Source organism: Artemia sp. Qi Xiang Cuo, chromosome 12, assembly GCF_049724085.1.
Source record: "Artemia sp. Qi Xiang Cuo chromosome 12, ASM4972408v1, whole genome shotgun sequence".
NCBI lineage: Eukaryota > Metazoa > Arthropoda > Branchiopoda > Anostraca > Artemiidae > Artemia > Artemia sp. Qi Xiang Cuo.
The window spans coordinates 68,860,933-68,882,357 of NC_142805.1; the positions used below are offsets into that span (position 1 = coordinate 68,860,933).

The following is a 21,425-nucleotide window of genomic DNA, read 5'->3' on the forward strand; positions in this document are numbered from 1 at the left end:
AGCCACTGTCATTGTCGTAGCTTCAAATATTCTCCTTTCGGAGACCATATTCATAATTTTTAGTAATTTGTCTGCTTCAAAGACGGTTTATGGAAATTATCTTGGAAATGTGAAAATAGCAAATTCAACTAGACTTATGCGGGGCTCCCACGGTGTCAATAAAGTTAATAAAGGTGTACACAAAGTTGATAAATAAATTTAACTTGTATAACTTTGTTGACTTTATTGCTGTCGGTATAAAGGTAATTTTTATTTAACTTTTTCAAGAAAATATACGAACTTCAGCCAATAGCAAAAGACTTGTGGAAAATTTCAAATAAATCACACACAAATTAGTGTCTACATACATAATATTATATACTTGTTTAACTATTTTTCCTGGTTTAGAAAATTTAAGTTTAGACAAAAAAATATTTTATCTATTATTAAAAGGAAAAAAAATACTTAAAAAGATGGTTTTCACTGCTCCACGTCTGATTATTTCAGTTACTTTCTATGAAAACTTGCTGTAAAGTCAAAAAGGTGAAATCCTTGTGTGAGTAGGACAAACTTTATGGTTAGTAATTCCATGAAAAACTTGATTAACTTTATTGACACCATAAGCCCTGCGTAGTCTTATCAACAACCAGAATACAGTTTCCCACGTTCTTTGGTTGGCTTTTATAGCAGCTTGTGTTCCTTAAAGCAAAATCAATAGGTAGCGTTGCTGCAAGACCCATAGGTAGCAGTATATATTTGAATCAGATTGTAAGGTTGCCCTGATTTGAACAGAAATAGGATAGTGTCACCAATTAGAGGATTATCTAAAAGCTCTCAATTTATTAGGACTATTATTCTGCTTATATTATAAGGTAAGCGTAGAGAAACTGTTGATAGAATCCAAAAATTTGCGAATTTTACCTTCAAGTTTTCCTTGTCATTCAATGGTTGCCTAGGCTGCAACCTAGATAGGCTTGCCTGTGGTCTTTATTGGGTATAAATCTATGAACAAATGAGAAGGGGAAGAGGGTGTGGGGTGAATTTTGGATTCCCATTGGGATGATTCAAGCCTGCATTACCTGGACTGTTGGCCCTGGCATGGATGCTACTAGGAATTTAGGCTACCCTTGGACAAATTTAATTTTTGCTCAAAGTCAGGATGTAGTTTTGTAAATTTTCTTGGTAAAATTCTACTCTAGCTACTTTTGACTATCTTGGAAAGAGGTTAGGTTAGGAAAATGAAACTTTCAGGGATGGGTCTACAGGCTAAAGTATGTCCTGGGAAGGTACTTTGAAGCACCTACATCCACTCCTTCTCCCTCTAGAGGGTCCTGTGTAAAGTTCTACAAAATCATATTAGCCTATTGAGTTAGAACTAAATTGAATACACCATTTGATACCTTTTTTATGCTGATTACGAATATAATAAGCATTTCTATCGGAAATGAGTTTCAGCCCCCCTATATCTCCCCCTTTCAGTTTAGGCTAGATAGAGCCGATAGAGGGGGGGGGGCTGAAATTCATTTCCGATAGAAATGATTAGTAAGATCACAGTAAGCCTAAAAAAAAGGCATTGACAGGTGTATTAACTTTAGTTATAAATCAATAATATGATTTCGTAGAACTTTACTGGGTCCTGACTTTTGATGACCTTTAAATCTGTGTGTTATAAAAGTGAAACCTTGCAGAATAGATCTTCTGCTTAAATGAAAAACAACAAAATTGTTTTCAGCTTCACAACTTTGCTCAGTCCCAATTTATAAGGTTTTGAAGATGTGCAAATGCACTTACTAGATTTTGAAAAAAAATATTGATATGGCTTGAAATTCTACTTAAATAACAAGGATATTTTCAGAACTAAAGCCAGAGAAAAAGAAATGGATAACTGAAAATTATAATAAAATGTTGTTTTGTCAAAATTTCAATAGGTATAGACCTGTCAAGTAGGCAAATTTCAGGACCCACTAGAGGGAGAAGGAGTAGAGGTAGGGGTAAAGTTCTACCAAATCATATTATTGAGTTAGGAATAAAGTGAGTACACCGTTTGATGCCTTTTTTTTATGCTGATTACGAATATAATAAGCATTTCTATCAGAAATGAATTCCAGCCCCCCCCCTATATATGTCAATTCAGGGTTAGGTTAGGTTGTAGAAATATATACCCTGAATTGGCATATATAGGGGGGGGGGGCTGAAATCCATTTCTGATAGAAATGATCACTGTATTCATAATCAGCATAAAAAAAGGCATCAAGTGGTATATTCACTTTATGCGTAAGTCAATAATATGATTTGATAGAACTTTACCAAGGTAGGTACTTCAAAATACCTTCCCGTGACATACTTTAGCCTGTAGACCCATCCTTGAAAGTTTCATTTTCCTAACCTAACTCTTTTCCAAGATAGCCAAAAGTAGCTAAAGTAGAATTTTACCATTTTCTCTAATGTTAAAAGTGAAGAAAGAATATTTTTGGTTATTGTATCTTGAATGCAGCTGCTTTCTAGACATTCCAGACAACATTTTGACAGAACTAGCCTTGATTACCACAAACCATTTCAAGTTTTTCAAATGCTGTCAACAAAAATAGCACTGAATTTTGCAATTTTTGCTTGAACTTTGCCATTGACAATTCATGGTATATATTTGCACATTAAAGGGTAGGGTAAATTTGAATTTCTGATAGAAGCAATTATTATATTTATAAAGAGCATAAAAAAGGCATTGAGTGTAGCCTAGATGCAGAAAATTAGAATGCTATTAAAATCTGCAAAATCTGCTGGAATTCATGAGTACTAGTGGTGTATGTAATTGGTAAATTTTTGGCAGTTCATATTATTGACTTAGGGATAAAGTGAACATATCACTCAATGCCTTTTTCAATGCTCTTTATAAATATAATAATTGCTTCTACCAGAAATTCAAATTTACTCACTCCTTTAATGTGCAAATATATACCATGAATTGTCAATGGCAAAGTTCAAGCAAAAATTGCTAAATTTATAGTTATTTCTGTTAACGGCATTCGAAAAACTTGAAACCGCAGGAAAACGCTTTTTTATTAATGTGCCTAGCAAATGAGTTTTTAATTGACATAATTAAATGTTTCTGGAATATATTATTCTTGAACAGCTTATGTATAAACTAGTTATGTATTTTTAAACCCTTTTCAATAAATTAACTAGTGTTCATAACTTCTTTGTATGGTTACAATTCAGGGTATACCAGTGTATATTTACACATTAGGGGGGTGGGAGTGAGGAAATTTGAATTTCCAATAGAAGCAATTATTATATTCACAAAGAGCATAGAAAAGGCATCAAGTGGTATGTTCACTTTATTCCTAAGTCTATAATATGAACATCCAAAATTTTAACAAACTTTGTCCCCTCTCAGAAGATTTTGACAAAATTATGCCACTGAAGATTATTAGTACAGCACTCCCAATCCCCAGAAAGAAATGTTAAAAAATTTGGAAACCAGGGTAAGATGCCCAGTAGCCTAGTGAGATAGTTAATTACTGCTTCAACAGTCAAGTCACATGTATCATGCAGAAGTAGACTATGTGACCATTAGAAATGTTTAAATTTCCTTAAAAAGTATACAATGAGCTTGAATATGTCAACCATAGTCTGTACAACAGAAACAAGTTTAAGGTCAACAGTTGAGAATCTAGAGACAATAGCCTAGTAAGACAGCTAATCACCATTTCAAAAATCAAATCACTTTAAATCTATTTTATATCACCTAGAATGTAGATTGTTTCACCATTAAATTTATCCAAACATTCTTAGCAGGTATGGTATATGATTAGTTTGAATATTTTAATGATATACAATACTAACAGTTTATAAATACACTGATAGTAAACAGTGGAACCTGATTATATACACACACTTTAAGCTTGAACTTAAAATTGTTAAATGCTGTGGACTCTATTACAGCAGTAATAAAGTTAGAGCAAAGTATTGAAATGATAGACAATTATGGATACTTTTAATCTAAGGCAAGATTTTGAATCAGAATAATTCTAAGTCTTACCTTAAGTTGTATCTCCAGTGAGATAAGGTGGTGATGAGCCTCCTGTGGAACATCTTGCTGGTGGTGTGACATGACTATGGTTTGGCATCCCAGGCTAGCCTACACTCTGCATTGGCCCAGTCCTGATGAACTCCTTTCTTGAACACATCTATGGTTTGAGACTGGATGGTGGCTTTAAAGAGGCTGTTCCAGTGAGGGACAGCATATACAGAGAAGAATTGCCTGCTCTCATGTCAATGGCAATAGGGGACTTGCAGCTTCTTTGTGGGACCTCTTGTTGTACTTGTGAGGGATGAGGAGAAAACTTGACTTGAGAGGTCGTTTTCTAGCAGTTTGACAGTAGCAATTGCGTCTCCTCTCTTCCTTTGATAGCCTAGGGTGGGGAGTTTGAGGGACAAGGTGTTCCTTGTACAGCTTGTCTCACAAAGCTGGTATGAGCTTTGTTACTTGCCTTTGTACACTCAAGGGCTTTAATGTTCATTTTATAATAAGGAGATGCTAGTGCCATTTCAAATTCCAGGTTTGGATATACAATAGCTTTGTACAGTTTCTTGACCACACACAGCTTCCTGGTGGTAAACATTTGTTTTATGAGCCCTAGGGCTTGGCTTGCTTTAGTAACTTGAGCTTGTGCATGGCTGTGGGACCTGAGTTCATCATCACCATTAACCCCCTGGTCCTTCTCCTGATTTACAGCTTCAAGTAGGTTATCTCCAATCTGGTAAGGTCATCTAGGGTTGTTATGTCCAAGATTTGACATGCATTTTGACACATTGAACTGCAAACCCCACTCAGATGACTATCTGAATAGTTGATCTAAATCTTCTTGCATTGTTGAATGATTGGGACTAATTTGGGCATATCCTAAGAGCTTGCAATTGTCAGCATATAGTGTCAGGGGGTTTTTCAGGTGAGTTGTATAGTTGTTAGTATATGTGCTGAACAACTTGGGCTCCATGATTGTGCCCTGTGGGACTCCACTAATGACAAGAATTTCATTAGGAAAAACTGTTTTACCAGTGACATCATAAACTACTACCCTCTGAGATCTTCCAGTAAGAAAGGCTTCAATCCAGGCAACAATATCATCATGCACTGTGTATGCTTCCATTTTCAGGAGAAGAAGTTGAAGCTGTACTTTATAAAAGTCTTTTGCTTGATCAAGCAATATGACATCCACCAGAAGGCCATCATCCAAGAGTCTGGTCACAAAGTCATATGATTCAATGAGGTTTGTGTCAATTGAGCAACCTTTATAGAAACCATGCTGACTGTTTGAAAGTGACCAATTTCTTTCAAGGTGAGAGACAGTGCTTCATTAATGATGCTCCCAAGGACCTTGCATACAAAAGAAGTAAAACTTATAGGGCAATAATTAATGGCTTGGTCCTTTCTCCCTTTCTTGAAGATGGGCTTGATGTTGGCCTGCTTCCAGTCACATGGGAGGATTTTGGAAGTGACATCTCCAACATCACTGCTACTGGCTCAGAAATTTGTTCAGTCACTTCTTTTAATAACCTTGGTTGTTGGTTATCTGGCCCAGCAGCTTTATTTGCATCCAGTCTTTTAAGCTTTTTCAGAACATTCTCTGTACTTATAGTTGTCATGTACACTGGTTCTCTAATTGTTTGCTCTAGTAAAGTGGGTGGAGGTGTTGCTACAGGTTGAGTGGAGAAATTTGAACCAAAGCTAGGGTTGAGAAAATCCATTGTTTCTTTAGCCTCTGAGGTCTTTGTGTCATCCTCTTTCACGAGGTCTGGGATATCATGTCTAGAGGGATTAGCTGCTGAGACATGGGGCCTGAGCCCCTTTGGATTCTGCTTTGCGTCAGCTGCAATTGCTTGTGGTTTTATACAATCTTCTAAGTCAAATTTCTTAGCCTGTTTTTGCATTTCCCAAACATGTCATAGTGGTTATCACATCTGCACTTTTTGTAGTTCGTCCATGCTCTTTTCGTCTTTCTTCTAGCCATTGTGACTTCTTTGGATATAATGTGCAAGACATAAGTTACCACATGGTAAGTTATCTATGGGTAACTTACCTGGTAATTGTAAGTTTTAGGTCAAACTTACTGGCAAGTTTCATAAGTGGAAGGTCTAAGTTTTTGGTCAACAAAAATGTTCTTGATTGAAACAAATCCATCCCTAAGAGAGCTGCCGCTTCACTAAAATATATTACAAAAAGAATTTCATTCATCAGATTCAATGCATGAGTCATACCCCTTTGAGCTTATGTTGATATTGCTCAGTTGGACTACCACTTTGTCATTTGCTGTCTGAGTAAAAAAAAAAGAAAAAGGGGGTATATAACGAGTCAGTCAGTCTGAATATATATATAGGATTTTAATAGCAGAGATCAATTTAATTTGGTGAGTATTTGACTTTTGATTTGAATTTTTTGACTGGCTATCTTTAACTATAGAATAAATAATCAGTGAATTATATTTTTGACTATAATACGGGTAGTAAGGCCTATTAATAAAAAAATTTCCTGTCCAATCTCTTCTAATCTAGCATTGCAATGGTGACACAGCAGCCACTAGTGTCCAAACATAAATCTTTCCCATCACCCCACTAGATTCTTAATTATTTCTGGATGAAGCATCATTATAAGGAGGTTTCCACAAAATCAATTTGAATCTTTTCTTTGGAATCTTGGTTTTCAAATGGATACTTGTGCTGGCTTTTGCCAATGTTTTGACTTTTTATCTTATTTTACAATCTTAGCAAGTCTGCCTTAATGTCTTTAGTTGTTTTCTTAGTTGTGTCATGCTCTCTATCCATCCATTACTGCATATGTTTATCAAATAATTTGCATGATTTATTGCTTTCGTTAGTATTGGGTAAATAATGCACATTTGATTTTTGATTTGTTAAACTGCTATTGTTACCAGCTTTCATTCTGCCTGGTGCAAGATAGCCTAGAGAAGTTTTCTTTTTTGTTGTTTTTATTACATAAGTTTTTCTCCTATAAAGGCTATGCAATTAAGGTATCAAAAAGGAAGGTTTGGTATATAAAACAGTGCCCCATTTTCCAAATCATTGTACTTTGATACTACAAAAGCTTTCAAATTGGCAATTTGTTGGTGGGCTTGTTATTTTTTTTTTTTTTTTTTTTTTTGCAAAGTTAGTGCTTATGGGAGTGCCTGCAAAAATCTCAACAATTTGTGTTATTATAGCATCCTGTAACATAGACTGGTCAGGTTATGGACTAGTATAGACCCACCATAGAAACCATATCAAGCATGAAACAGCAAACAAAATTCTATTGGTCTGTCAGTCACTCAATAGCAAAAAAAATGAACATCGCCGTGCAGCTTCGAAAATGCCTGGAAATCAGCGTGAAAGGCTGGAAGGGATGTTCACGCTTCCATCATGTCTTTCTACTAATAGTTCACTGCCATGTGATAGTAGAGATGGTTCTGGAGGAAGATTATCTGCCATACATAGCATTTGAAGAGGAGGAGGCACCAGATGAGGAGGAGGAGGAGCAGCAGCTCTAGCTTATGTCTTATTGTCTCTTATAAAGAATTATCTGAAGCCTAAAGTGCATTTTTTTATAATTCATTCCCCTGTGTAAACAAAATAGGAAATAAACAAATAAAATTATGCAAAAAGAATATTTTTTCTTATCAGTCTGTCAGAGAAGAGAGAATATTTTCTTTTAAATTCCTGAGTGTTCAAAACTTACCACTTAACCAAAGTTACCAGTACCTTATTTGGTAAGAGTAAGTTTCGAAACTTACCGGTAAATCTTGCACACTGATTGTTTAATATTAGGCTTTGTTTGTGTGCACCGTTTTCCAGACGATTTGTTTTTTAACTGAGTTGTTTAATGTTAGGCTTTGTTCATTTGCACCAATTCCAGTAAATAGATCAATTTATGAGAAAAGATTGCTTTTTAAGGATTGTTTCCTCAAGAATTCTATTCCATCTTGGTAAAAAAAGCTGCATATGAATGAAGACTCAAATAATAAAATACACTCCCTAAAAGTTAGGCTTGAAAATATGGAATTGGATAATAATAAATAATATCCATGTGTTGTGTAATGATTTTCTCAATGATTAGATACAATAGAAATAATTTTTTTAAATAGACTTCATGTAGATAATATGAACATAGAGAGGGATTTAAATGAACCTCTTATAATAATAATAAGCTTTATTGTGCTTAGACCCCTAAGGCCATGGCAATTCAAAGCAAAAATAAAATTCACTTCTGAATAACTGACATTACATAAACAAAGAAAAACACAAAAATATACTTCTGTGTTCCATTGCCAGCCTGAGAAATTGCCCTAATTTTTAACACTTGCAAAATATCCATCACTCTTTACATTTACCATCTATCTCTCATCAAACCTGCACTCTTGATACGCTTCATTTCACAACTTACTCAATTCTTCACACTTATACATCACATAACCCACACTCCCCACACATCGAGGAAAAGTTAAGGACCATCCTGACCTTGCCTCCTCCATAGACCAATATCACCTCCTGCTAGAATGTTGCTAATAGTCAGTGAGAGGTTGCATATGTTTTGTTAACATTTTTTTTTATGCAGCTTTGAACCAAAATTAAAGTGGTAAAATATGATGTACATAAAACATTCTCTAAATTAGTAAATTAAAACTAACATTTGAGAACATTGTATTGGAGTGTGGTAAAGAGCGGAAAGGGGGTTGAGAGGGTAGCAGTACATTTTGTGAATATTTAATGTTGTTTCTGTTCCGTCATGTCTTGACATCACTCCTTACATTCATTAATTTAAAAACTTTTTCCACAAAATAAGTTTTTTGAAGAAAAGTAAAGAACTCTATTAAACAAAAAATGAGCAAAAATAAAATCAAATAATCTACCAAGCGTGAAAATACCCCAAATCAGCATCAATAAATCAATGAAACCCAAAACGAACAGAAATTACAATAATTAACCGAGTCAAACTCAAAACGAGCAGAAATTAACATAAATTGGTCACACAACCCCTATGCCTTCCCAAGGCCAGAACAAAATTTGTACTTTACTGAAAAAATACAAATGAATGAGCATTGTCAGTTTAATATAGATATACTGATATTTAGTAATCAAATGTTAATTTTGATTGTGATAAATGATAAATGTTAATGATAAATAATTTAGATAAATGTTAATTTTAATATAGATATACTGATAATTAGTAATCAAAATGTTAATTTGATTGTGCCAACATAGTTCTTAAATGTCCTCAAGGCATAATATAAAACTCTTGCCTCAAGGGTTGTGGGAGAGTGTCCTCCTCTAAAACACATTTTTTTATCTGGAAATCAACTACGCTGAACGAAATGACTCTCTCAAAACTTTGGTTGGATGCATTTGAGGGAATGATGGGCATGGGGGGTCTATTTGCCTTCTAATCACTTTTGATTATTAAAAAGGGCACTAGCCCTTTGAATTTCCAATCGAATGAGCCTTTTTAGAAGTTTCTACGAAAACGCCTTCTATAAAAACCTTATATGCCCTCAGGGCATAACTTAAAACCCTTGCCCTGAGGGTTGTGGGGGAGTGTCCTCCTCAAAAACATATTTTCTATCTGGAAATCAACTACACTGAACAAAATTGCTATCTCAAAATTTTGGTTGGATGTGTTTGGGGGAATGATGGGCGTGAGGGGGGGCTAGTTGCCCTCCAATCACTTTCGACTTTTAATAAGGTTATTAGCCCTTTCAATTTCCAATTGAATGAGCCCTTTTGAAGTTTCTACGACAAAGATTTCAATAAAAACCTCATATGCCCCCAGGGCATAACTTATAATCCTTTCCCTGAGGGTTGTGGGGGAGTGTCCTCCTCAAAAACATATTTTCTATTTGGAAATCAACTACGCTGAACAAAATGGCTATCTCAAAATTTTTACTGGATGTGTTTGGGGGAATGATGGGTGTGAGGAGGGGCTAGTTACCCTGCAATCACTTTTGACTATTAAAAAGGGCACTAGAACTCTCAATTTCCAATCGAATGAGCCCCTTTTGAAGTTTCTACGACGACCCCTTCCATATGAAGTGCCCTGCTCTAAAGGAAAAAAAACAATAAATAGCACATTGTGACAACATCGTTCTTATATGCCCTCAGGGCATAACTGAAATCCCTTGCCCCTAGGGTTGTGGGGTAGTGTCCTCCTCAAAAACATATTTTATATCTGGAAATCAACTACGCTGAACAAAATGGCTATCGCAAAATTTTGATTGGATATGTTTGGGGAAATGATGGGTGTGGGGGGAGGGGCTAGTTGCCCTTTAATCACTTTTGACTACTATAAAGGGCACTATCCCTATAAATTCCAAATCAAATGAGCATGTTTCGAAATTTCGAACACAACGTCTTCTATAAAAACCATAGATGGCCCCAGGGCATAACTAAAAACCTTTGCCCTGAGGGTTGTGCGGAAGTATCCTCCTCAAAAACATATCTTTTGTCACAAAATCAATTACACTGAACAATATGGGTATCTCAAAATTTTTTTTGGATGTGTTTGGGGGAATGATGGGCGTGGGGGGGGGCTAGTTGCCCTCCAATTACTTTTTTTCTATTAAAAAGGTTACTAGCCCTTTCAATTTCCAATTGAATGAGCCCTTTTGAAGTTGTTACGACAACGCTTTCAATAAAAACTTTATATGCCCCAGGGCATATCTTACAACCCTTGCCCTGAGGGCTGTGGAGTGAGTGACTGCCATTCTTCAGGGATTAAGAACAAAAACTTAATACTAAGTTGAGAAGAACAGTTATCTTAAAATTTGGCTTGTATGAGTTTTGGGAAAAACATAGGCGTGAGAGGGGGGTTAGTTGCCCTCAAATCACTTTCGACTATTAAAAAGGCTACTATCCCTTTGAATTTCAAATCGAATGAGCCCTAAGACAAAGATTTCAATGAAAACCTTGTGTGTCTGAGGGTTGTGGGGGAGTGTCCTCCTCAAAAATATATTTTGTATCTGGAAATCAACTATGCTGAACAAAATGGCTATCTCAAATTTTTTATTGGATATATTTGGGGGAATGATGGAAGTGGGGTGGGGCTAGTTGCCCTCCAATCACTTTCGACTATTAAAAAGGGCACTAGCCCTTTGAATTTCCAATCGAATGAGCTTTTTTTGAAGTTTCTACAAGAACGTCTGCTTTAAAAACCTTATGTGCCCCCAGGGCATAACTCAAAACCCTTGCCCTGAGGGCTGTGGGGGAGTGTCCTCCTCAAAAACATATTTTCTATCTGGAAATCAACTACGCTGAACAAAATGGCTATCTCAATGTTTTGATTGGATGTGTTTGGGGGATGATGGGCGTGGGGGGAGGGGGGGCTAGTTGCCCTCCAATCACTTTCGACTGTTAAAAAGGGCACTAGAACTCTCAATTTCCAATCGAATGAGCCCCTTTTGAAGTTTCTACGAGGACCCCTTCCATATGAAGTGCCCAGCTCTAAAGGAAAAAAATTAATAAATAATACATTGTGCCAACATCGTTCTTATACGCCCTCAGGGCATAACTTAAAACCCTTGCCCTGAGGGTTGTGGGGGAGTGTCCTCCTCTAAAACATATTTTCTATTTGGAAATCAACTACGTTGCACAAAATGGCTATCTCAAAATTTTGATTGGATGTGTTTGGGGGAATGATGGGCGTGGGGAGGGGGCTAGTTGCCCTCCAATCACTTTCGACTATTAAAAAGAGTACTAGCCCTTCAAATTTCCAATTGAATGAGCCTGTTTCTACGACAACGCCTTCTATATAAAAACCTTATATAGCCCCAGGGTATAACTTAAAACCCTTGCCCAGAGGGTTGTGGGGGAGTGTCCTCCTCTAAAACATATTTTCTATCTGGAAATCATTTACGCTGAACAAAATGGCTATCTCAAAATTTTGATTGGATGTTTTTGGGGGAATGATGGGCGTGGGGGGGGGCTAGTTGCCCTCCAATCACTTTCGACTATTAAAAAGGGCACTCGAACTCTCAATTTCCAATCGAATGAGCCCCTTTTGAAGTTTCTACGACAACCCTTTCCATATGAAGTGCACTGCTCTAATGGAAAAAAATAATACATAGTACATTGTGCCAACATTGTTCTTATTTGCCCTGAAGGCATAACTTAAAACCCTTGCCCCGAGGGTTGTGGGGGAGTGTCCTCCTCAAAAACATATTTTCTATCTGGAAATCAACTACGCTGAACAGAATGGCTATCTCAAAATTTTGATTGGATGTGTTTGGGTGAATGATGGGCGTGGGGGGGGCTAGTTGCCCTCCAATCACTTTTGACTATTAAAAAGGGCACTAGCCACTCCAATTTCCAATCGATTGAGCCCTTATCGAAGTTTTTACGACAACTCCTTCGATACGGAGTGCCTGGCTGAAGAAAACAGAAAACACATTGTGCCCACATCGTTCTTTACATAGGCAGCGCTAGCGCGTTGCCTATGATTCCAAATATATAAGTTTCATTAAATTGAATGTTGCCAACTAAGGCTACAAGCATGAAAAAAATTGCCTCATTTTTGGAAAAAGAGAGAAACGTCCCAAAAAAGTCAAAGAATCTTAATGAAAATCACACCATTAGATCTAGCGTATCAGAGAATACTACTTTTGAGGTTTCAAGCTCCTATCTGCATAAATGTGGACTTCTGTATTGTTTTGCCAAAAGCAAGATCACGGATGTGTTTTTTTACTTTTTTTTGCAGGGATGATCGTATTCACCCAGTAGTCCTAACATATTGGGAGAGGGGTCTTTCGAACGGAAATTAAAAAAAATTCTAGTGCTCTTTTTAATTGACCAAAAAGATTGGAGGGCAACTAGGCCTCCTCCCATGCCCCTTTTTTCCAAAATCGTCTGATCAAAATTTTGAGATAGCCATTTTGTTCAACATAGCTGAAAGGCCTAACAACTATCCCTTAGAAGATAACATTATCCCCCCCTCCCACCGCCCTGGGGAAAGGTCTTTAAGTTACAAAATTTGTCCATTGTTTGAATTGAATTTATTGAAAAAACGAACAGACAAGAAATGTGTAAATATTTAACTAAATCCAAAGTATTTTACATACAAAAACAACAAAATACCTCAACTTAGTCTCCCCTATAGGGCTCTATGGCCAGGAAAAAAACAGAGGAGAAACAAAACGAAATAAGTCGATTGATCATAAATAAAAGATATATTACTTCATTGGGCAGCAGGAAGCTTGACATGTAATCTCAAAACATTGAAAGAAGCACAGGACAGAAAATAAAGAGATCTCAGGTCAAGCAAGGGTTTAAGAAGGGAACGGTTCGTATTCTATATAAGGGTCCTTGCTTTATCATATAGTTTTGAAAGTGACTTCAGTGACGAGGGAAAAGTTGACATCCAAATAATAGAACAATATGAAACATAAAGCCAAATTAGGCTGTTGAAGAGGATAATAAGAATTGACCCTGGAAAAATGTGTTTCAGTTTCTTGAAGGGCCCCGAGGCTTCTAAAAACTTTCATTTTAATAAGATCAACATGATGCTCGAAGGAAAGATTCTCATCAAGCAAGATGCCTAGGAATCTAACGCATCTATCCTTCGGTCTATTAAGGCAACCTCTCGATATGTGTATTTCATTTAAACCACAGCAAGCCCTTGAAACTCTTATAAAAATCAGAAAACATGACTTTTCAACATTTAAGGCAAGATAATCAACATCAAACCACTGAGGAACTCTTTCAAAAAGGGCAATCATGTTTGAACAGAGATCAGACTCTGTTCTACCAGCTGTGCCAAGAGTACTGTCATCCGTAGGAGCAATATGTGTATCAGAGAAGAACTAACTCTTTTTGACAGATGCAGGTTGACAAAGACGACAGCAAGTGATGTTTTTGTTTTATTTTAACCGCATTCATGAGGTCATTAAGAGTATCGGCCCAATCACAGATCCGTGTGGAAAGCCAAACTATTTCAGACGGGTTGGAAAAGAGAGGATCAACCGAGATAACTCGACCAGATAAATATGTTAGAAACCAAAAATGAGTACTCTCTCGTATTCCAAAGAAGAACCTTGTGTGTTATTGAATCAAATGCTTTTTGTACATCGAGAAAAAGAGCATCAGGTATCAGCCTAGAGTCAAGAGATGTATGTATATAGTTCAAGAGATTCGCACACCTATGCTCAGTTGAGTGCTTTGCCCTTAAAACCAAACTGGGAATCGTGAAAGAAATGTTTAGAATTAAGAAAATCAAGAAGTCGAGAAAGCATAGCTTTTTCAAAATTTTTACTAAACACTGATAAAAGAGCTATAGGATGATAATTAGCAGGGTCATTCTGTTGACCACTTTTAAAAAGAATATTAAAAGAGCCACTTTAAATTAGTTGGGAAGACACCATTTTCAAAAGAAATATTGACAAGTCTCGTAAGAGCAGAAACGGTGACAAGAAGAAGGAACTTGACAATCTTAGTAGACATACGGTTTGGGCCAGAAGACGAAGAATCCTTCAAACCATTGACAATTTTGGCTATTTCAACTTCAGAGATACGCTCCAAGACCATTGATATAGGAGAAAATGGTCCAAGATAAGACCTAAAACCACCTAGAGAAGAAGGACTTACAGAAGAGGCTGTATTTTTCCCAAGAGTTTGTTGGGGGGGGGGTGAATTTTCTGCTGGGGTTGTTGTTTGAGGTGAGTATTTTCCATGGGGAAAGAAGTTTCCAGGGGGTAAAGCTTTCAGGGGAAATCTTACACTGGGGGAATTTACCAGAATTGCTCTACAAGATTTTTCGTATGTCTTGCTTTGGTTTTGCCGACTCAATTTTACGCGTAAAGTTTCTCCGAGATTGAATTGTTTAGAGGATATATCCGTGGGGAGGTGGGGTTTTCCGTGGAGGGAGAGCCAGATTTCGTGGAATAATTTAAAAACGATCTGAAATCAAATAAAAAAACTAGTTTTTTTTCAACTGAAAATAAGGAACAACATCAAAACTTTAAACGAACAGAGTTATTATGTTTATGATGGGGGTTTCCCTCTCCTCAACACCTCGCTCCTTATCCTAAAGTTTGAATGTTGTTCCAATTCTTTAATTCTTTGTTGACTCCTAAAACACAAGGGTCGTTTAATTAGAACAATAAGAAGCTTTTTTAAAAGTACTAAAAAGCTTTAAGTATTAAGAGCGATGTGTTGAGGAAGAGGCAACCCCCTCATATACATAATAATTTCTGTTCGTTTTAAGTTTTAATGTTGCTCCTTACTTTCAGTTGATAAAACTTATTATTGTTAAATTTAATTGTATATAGGAGTTCGAAACCTCTACATTAATGTTCTCTGATATGCTGAATCTGATGGTGTGATTTTCATTAAGAACTCATTGATGTTTTGGGGGTGTTTCTTCTTTTTTCAAAATCTGGACAAATTTTCTCAGGCTCGTAACCTTTGATGGGTAAGATTAAACCTGATGAATTTTATATATTTCGAATAAGCATCAAAATTCGATTCTTTTAATGTATATTACTATTGAGCTATTATTACACCTATTATTGAGCCGCATCACTCCTTACTTACACTTGGCTACCACAAACTGTTTGATTATAGCCGATCACATACCTCCATCAAAGGACGCCTCGTGATTAAGCAAACTGAATGAATTTGGAAAATTTCACAACTCCCTTTATCCCTGTTTTTCTACAAGTCCCTTTCTTTTGATAATCACTCAATTTTACTCCTAGCTATTCCAACTTTGTCAGCATTTAGATTCACATAATATTGTGCTTGAGAAAACAATTTATCAATGAGCTTCTAGATTGTGAATGCCGTCGGAAAGCAGATAAAAGACACAGTTCCTTCTATCCCAGTTAGGAATGAAATTAGGACACTATCAGATTCCAAGTTTATAATATGAATCTCTAAAGAAAGTCTTTCTTTAAACAGTGGGCAGAGAGAGGAGAAAGAGATGGAAGAAAACGACTGCTTCGGTGAGAATAGTATTAAGAAGAAAATAAAAAGCAAATTTATGACTTGCTTTGGTATACAAGATACCACTTTAGTTTCTAGTTATGGTGAGAGGGGAAGGATTACAAAATATCCTAATCTTTCGAAGAGCTAGAAGATAAATCGCAAATATAAAACTGGCTTTCGATAATTTGCAAGAACCTTGTCCCACTTTGCGAAATTGTCAGCCTTGAAGGGTTGACCACGCAGGTCCTTCCCCATATGGCGTGCCTGGGTTTATTCCTGACTAGAACCGCCATCTTCAAAAGTTTTCTTCAATGGAAACAGTTTTTTTAATATTAGCAGTTGTGTAAATACAACTAAAATTCAACACAGCTAGGCACAGTGTACTATACTTCAGTGACGGTTCTGAATTGGCTTTACTGCTCAAAACCAGTGACAGAAGGCTTTTGGGGTCTGCAAATCATTGCTGCAGGGTCTAAAGGCCCAACTACCTTATTTTAGTTTTTCAAAGCGAAACTGCTAGACCGGATAAGAATCGGGATATAGGCTACATATTGGAAGTTCTGCTGCGAGTGTAAGCGCGTAGGCAGGAGGGATACCTTCGGCCCTCTCCCGGATCTTTCAGATCTTAACTTTTCCCTCCTAATTTCTTGTATTTTTCTTATGTCGCCAATGAAATTATGTAAATTATTTAATGTGTATTTCATTGTGTAATTATACGCATAATGTTTCAATAAAAAGAAGTTTAGGGGTAATTTTCTAAGAGCAATATAAATTTGGGAAATAACGTTCTCAATCAAAACAGCCGCAAAAATGTGCTATTCCTAAAACAGTAAGATCTTAACTACGCAAATTCAACTTGATATTGCCAACGACGGTTATTATCGACACCAAATCCTATTGGTTTTGGAATCAATGCTCATTATAAAAAATTTAATAATAAGGACAATTGCTCTGAAACCTTTTTATCCCTCAAAGAAGCAATATTATTGGCAAGTTAATCAATTCATCTGAGGTTTAAAGAAAAAAGAACATCGATTTCATAAACTCGAACACAGACGAATGACATGGCAACAATAAAGTTAACAAACAAAGCGAAATTACAGCAGAGGCTAATCCAAGATTTGCGTGAATCCTTATCGACTTAAGTTTATTAAAGGCAGATACATTGGCCGTGGCAATTCAGAAGACGTTAAGTTTCTAATCCAAGATTTGCGTGAATCCCAGGCGAACTCCTTACGCAGTGACCACCTGAAGCAGTATGAACTCAAGATGCTACATAGTCACCAGACACATATGTCAAAAAAGTAAATTTTGTTTATGATAAATACTTCAACAAAAAGGACTATAGTGGTAAAATTTCTAAGTGCAAAGTTAATTGAAGACATTTTTAAGATTTTTTTAAGTCAAGCAGTCGGGAAAATACTTCGTTCTGAAACGTCGGCTGTGTTAATTCAGAGGACGTTAAGTTCGTAGCTGCACCCCAATAACTGGAAAGGGAGAGTGTAATAATGTATAAAAAGTGTTTTTCTTTAATTTTTTTGAAGTTAAATTAGGGTTTATTCATCAACCAAAAATAACAAAATCCAGAAGTTAAGCTTGTAAAGGAGATCACTACCCCAACTAGGCCTAAAAACAACAAACAAAATAACTTATCATATAAAAATCAGTAATAAGCGACCATACCACCCTACTCGTTTTCAGCTCATCTATTCTCAGCTTTCAACATGTTTAACCTTGTCCTTCTCAATCCATCAACATTATAGAAAACAAACATTATAAAAATCTGACAGTAACTTAATCATAAAATATTTACTTATATCATTCTTAGAAACGCTTAACTTTACCCCCTCCCAGTGTGCAATTATATAGCTCAAATTATATATTTCCCATGCATCTTGCCATGCGTCACTTTTGTTTCAACTTAATTCTCGTTAATTGAATCAAAGTTGACGAAATCAAGAAACGGAGAATGTATGATATAATTTGGGTTATATAATTGCACACTATGGAGGGGGTGGGTGGGTAAAGTAGAGTGAAGCGCTTTTAGGAGTGATATAAGTAAGTATTTAAACACTTTTTATGGGTGATAACATAAACCGTTTTGACCACCATCACGAGAGGACTAATTTTAATTCTATAAGAGGATTTTTGTATTCGTTCTTTTAAAAATCAATTCAGTGAAAATTAAAATGCTGAATCCAACGATTCAAAGGAGTTGGATAATTTTCCAGAGGAACGAGGGGGGAACTCCAGGAGCATTATATGTGTGGATGTCTTGATATTATGCTCAGGCATATCTTTGGCTCAGATATTTTACTGAGATAGTATAGTATTATAATCATTTTTTCTCTGGTGAGAGGCTTCTAAGCGATGGCGCAGTTTGTTCTTATAGACTGCTTATATTGAAAGCCAATTTCAATTGGCCAACAATTGCAATAAATTTGTTATTGAAAATTAATAATTAATAAATTAGGAATAAACGAAGACGAAGAGCTGATGCTAGGTAGCGAGAAAATGAACCGAATGCATAGATTCAGTTCTTTACATAGGCCACCATTAATCACGAGGTTAATAGATGCAGTTATTACGTGAAGTTAAAGCCACGACTCAGGGTGTTTTCTCCCAGGTGAAACAAGTTTTGGTTAATAGGAAGATAAGTGTTAGAACTAAGATTAGGATACTGAAAGCTACGGTAATGATGGTGGTCAACTTTAATGTTTAAGGTGACTGTCTATTTTAGTTTATTTTTATTTTGGGTTTCTTTAATTAAATTATAGTAATTTCTGTTCGCTTTAAGTTTGAATTATTATATGAATCTATATCTGCTCGTTTTAGGTTTTAATATGAATTTTTACTTTTCTTTGAAAAACTTTCCTTTTTTAAAAATAACGGAGAGCATATTTGTACAAAGTTTGGGCCTGGGGTGTCCAAACTATGATTACTGTGCATGCCCAAGGTCCATGCACAATACATTTTTAGCCTATTAGAGAAAAGCAAAAACGGCCTACCTTTTTGGTTAAGTTTGTTCATGGGGTGTTAGGGTGTCAATGGGGTGACCCATTTTGGTTCTTAAAGGTTGAAAATCCTTGTTGGATTCTGGTTCATACAAGCTGCTGTATGCCTATCTTATTATTAAAAAAATTAACAATGGGGAAGGGATGCTGGATGGGACATTGAATCGCTTTGATTCTTCAACCTTACAGATGGAAAATCCACGGCTGACCCCAGTTCAAAAAAAATCCCATATGCCTACTTTTCTGCTAAAAAGTTTCTTCTGAATTGGGGGAAGGTGGGGCTACTAGCCCGCTTCTGTTTTTTAGTCATAGATTGAAAATTTTAGTGTGATTCCGGTTCAAAGTCGATGTCCGCCTTTCTATATCTCTGAGAGATAATTTTGTGTTCTTCACGAGTCTGAAATTACATGATTCCTAAGAAGTTTACTTTGGGAGCTAGGATAGTTTCGTTTCCCTTCTTGTTTTTACCAATTTGCTGACTAGAAAAATAATGATTTCTTGGGAAAACTACTGAAATTTTACAAACTTCAGAAGAATTTTTCTTCTCTGTTTCCCAATCCTCATGCCTGAAAAGTGTTGAGTTCCCATCTTATATCCTTACCGAGACACACTCTGCTTATCGGATATATATATATACATATATATATATATATATATATATATATATATATATATATATATATATATATATATATATATATATATATATATATATATATATATATATATATATATATATATATATATATATATATATATATATATGTATATGTATATATATATATATATATATATATATATATTTTTTTTATATATATATATATATATATATATATATATATATATATATATATATATATAGTTTGTTTCATACCCTGTTTTCTTACTCCTGACTGGGGGATCGAGTTGAAACTTACAAGGAAAATTTTGTTGGAAGGTGAGGGGGGGCATTGGCACTTGGGATTCTGTCTTGGGGAAGGGGGCAAACAATGGTTCTCTTCTTCAGTATTTTCTAGTGGACCATATTTTTTTTTAACAAAGTGATATAACAAATAAAAATTAAAATTCACATTACTCATCCACCCTGAAATCGACTAACACTTAACTCAACTACCTTACAACTTGACAACTCAACCATCACATAACTCAGATCAGTTTCAATTTTTTGTCTGTTGAGAGATTTTTTAATATATTGTTTTTAAAAAAGGACAAAAAAAGAAATATTGCAATTGTTGTCATTTTTCTCAAGAGGAAAACGCGACTTCAGAGAGCAAACGGCATTTGGGTAATTCGTATTTATTTATTGATCTTTTTTTTTTTATAAAATCCTTAACAACGAAATGTTTTTATTTTCTAAATTTATGTAAGATCAATCTGACCACTAGCACTGCGGGACACACACACACTGGGATAAAGGAAAGATGTATTCCTGTTGCTAAGGAATTAGCAACAGTACTAAAAGGATTAAAGAATAATAAGGCTCCAGGTGCTGATAGGGTAATAAATGAGTTTCTTAAATATGGTGGCTCTGAGGTTAGAAACAAGTTATTGAAGATTATGAATATGATTTTTGAAAAAGGGGAAGTACCAAATGATTTTACGAAACCTTAATTAAGCCATTTTATAGGAAAGGTGATGAAAGTGAGTGTGGTAATTATCGAAGCATTAATCTGGTCTGTGTAGGTAGCAAATTACTTAGTAATTTGAAACTTTTTAGACCGAGATATGCCGTAGACAAAGTTTTAAGAGAAGAGCAGTGCGGTTTTAGAAAAGGTAGAGGATGTGTTGACCAAATTTTCACTCTTAGGTTAATAATTGAGAAGTGCCTGAGTTGTCAAACACCTTTGATCCTCAGTTTTATAGATTATGAGCAAGCGTTCGATTCTGTTGATAGAAGAGCTTTAATAAAGGTTTCATTCTTGTATAGTATACAAGACAAATACATTAAAGTGATTAGTGCTATGTACGAGAATAAAACTGCTGAGGTAGGAAGTGAAGTTAGCAGCTGGTTTTGTATTAAATCAGGAGTTAAGCAGGGTTGTGTTCTATCCCCCTTTATATGGATTTTTGTTATGAACTTTGTTTTAAGGAGCACAGGAAAGGCTATGGGAGACCACGGAATCGAATGGGGTGGAAAAGGTCTCCTGGACTTGGATTATGCTGATGATTTAAGCATCCTAGATGAAAGTGTGAGCAAAATGAATGAAGTTTTAGAGGTTTTGCGAGTTCAGGGTGCTAGTATTGGTTTGAAAATTAATGTTAGGAAGACTAAGTCACTAAGGCTAGGAATAAGTGAAGATGAAAAGGTGACGTTGGGTAATGAAAAGATTGATCAGGTGGGAAGCTTCACTAACCTTGGTAGTATTATTAGTAAAGAGGATGGGAGCAGTGAAGATGTTAAAAATAGAATAGCCAAGGCTCAGGGTGTTTTTTCACAGTTAAAAAAAGTCTGGAAGAATAGGAAGATAAGTC

At 35.8% G+C, this 21,425-nt stretch overlaps 1 long non-coding RNA gene across 2 annotated transcripts in view; it reads left to right on the forward strand.

Moving 5' to 3' along the window:
- Positions 1-747: 747 nt before the first annotated feature.
- Positions 748-21,425, forward strand: part of LOC148946440 (uncharacterized) — a 260,044-nt gene continuing 239,366 nt past the window's right edge. The window contains exon 1 of one of the 2 annotated variants that reach the window (XR_016142635.1): positions 748-851. This is a non-coding gene — a long non-coding RNA (uncharacterized LOC148946440). The remainder of the gene's footprint in view (positions 852-21,425) is intronic. The other variant, XR_016142636.1, reaches the window with a different exon arrangement.